General features: G+C 35.7%; 1 protein-coding gene across 1 annotated transcript in view; it reads right to left on the reverse strand.

Annotated features, from left to right (window-relative positions):
* The window catches only part of LOC136037985 (WASH complex subunit 4-like), a 444,769-nt gene that overhangs the window by 240,171 nt on the left and 202,524 nt on the right, over positions 1 to 2,074 (reverse strand). The gene's annotated exons all lie outside the window — the stretch shown is intronic.

The raw sequence follows: 2,074 nt of genomic DNA on the forward strand, positions 1-2,074 counted from the left end.
TCTATTGAGTACGTAATTTGAGCGTATTAGTGGTAATCAATTGGCTTGAAAGCCAATGTTTTAAAAAGACGAAAGTCAACAACAATTCTGATTAAAAGTCAACTTTTAAAACGCAGAAACCAATATGGTAAAATAATATGAAATGTTGGCTATTGGCGTTGGGGTTTACCCATTGTCTCATTTATTTCATTTTACTACAGATACCAAAAAATCCTCTTCACATCAGAGTAACACTTAACTGCAACACAGTTGGAGGTAAGAGTTGCCTAGTCTTTCTGGTCATTACTTAAATTGATTCAATTTACTACATAAATGCACAACTAAAAAGGATAAGCTGAAGTTTACTTGTTTATCCAAGGTTTTATAAAAAAAAAAGTAAAAATATACCGTTAATGACACCACGGAATAAGGCACGGTGGTGAAAGCTGTAGGATCAGCCCGCCTTTCTTACGCCAATCGTTGCTGAACGAGGGTCTTTACACACCCGATGAGTACATGCCACAGGAGCACCATGTATAGGTGCCGCACCATGCTCTTCAGGAATGGGCTCTAGAAGTCTCATATTCTCTTCAGACGGAAATACTTCCAGGAAACCATACTTGCCCTGACATTCCACGAACAGGTCTTAGGATACGTCATTCGAAAAACGACGCTGGGTTTAGGGGATCTGATATTAAGATATTCAACATAACTTATACAATGTCTTTTACTTTTAAGTCTCCTTCGAGACAAATGGCACAGAAACGTGAGCAACAGGGAAACTGAGATGTGTGGCACACGTTTAGCGGGGCGTGGGGGCAAAGAAAGAAAATTGGGAGCTTCAAGATAACTTGTAGAATTTCTGTTACTATTAAGGTTTCTTCGAGGTAAATGGCACAGAAATATGAGGAACAAAGAGAACTGATATGTTTGGTAGACGTTTAGGGGAAAGGGAGGCATAAAAAGAGAATTAGTGGCCATCACCATCCGTTGACAGGATAAGACAAAGTGATACGGGATGTGGGAGGCGAAAAAATAAGAGAACAAGTAAGAGCAACAAACAAGTACCTTCTACAGGATAAAAAATTACAGCCTGTTCTTTCGATGTTAGAAATGTTATCAGAGCAAACAAAGGAAACTTGGAAGCCAATACAATTTCAAATTGACTTTAGAAACATCAAAGTCAATATGCTCCTTTTGGCTTTTAAATCAGCTTAAAAACCAATTTAAGATTTTTTGGGCCAAATTTTTAAAAAGTAAAAAATCTAATTTAAGGTAATTCAAGTGCCAATTCAGCCCATAATCAAATCTACTTTAAACTAGCTTGTGTTGGCTTCTTACCTTTAAAAGTCAATTTGAGTCAATGGAACAAATGAAAAAACATACAATATTTAAATCAGCTTTAAAAGTCAATAGGCTTCCATGGGCCAAGAAATTACAACCTGGATTTTATATATATTAGAAATGCTATTCTACAGTCAGTAGTGCTGTCGGAATAAAACTAAAATTAGAAGTAAATTAGAACCAATCTCTTGAAAATTTTTCTTTAGTTTGAGAATACATTCAGTTTTTGCCAATAACAAGGGGCAGTATTTCCGAAAAGTATCTTCTATAAAAAATACTCTCAAAAAGCTAAATGGCAATGTTCAAATTCACCATGTAAATTACAAATGAATGGTTCGGAATTTAGATCAAACTATTGCAAATTTCCACCGTTTTTTCTCGAAGGCTGACCTTTAGCCCACTTATGAGCCGTACTTTGTTGAAATTAGAAATAAGGAAAAACGTTAATCTATCTCCCGAGGGCGTCCGCTTTGGAAGAGTGCAGGTTCCATTTCTTGAATCTCGGTCAGCTTTAAGTCAATATATATGATTTTTTAACTGAAAATCTTGGTTTCACAATCCAATATTTGATAACTTATCTTAAATAAGGCGCATTCTCAAGCCAACTTTTATTGGTTTAAAAGTTCATGGCTAGGATTAGTAAATTTGAAGGACACTCTAGCATGAGTCTCGTTGAACTGGCTTTTTAAAACTTAGAAGTCAACTAAAAATCAATAAGCTAAAATATTGGCTTTAAACTGGCTTTGGCGGA

This window comes from Artemia franciscana, chromosome 17 (assembly GCF_032884065.1).
Source record: "Artemia franciscana chromosome 17, ASM3288406v1, whole genome shotgun sequence".
Classification (NCBI taxonomy): Eukaryota; Metazoa; Arthropoda; class Branchiopoda; order Anostraca; family Artemiidae; genus Artemia; species Artemia franciscana.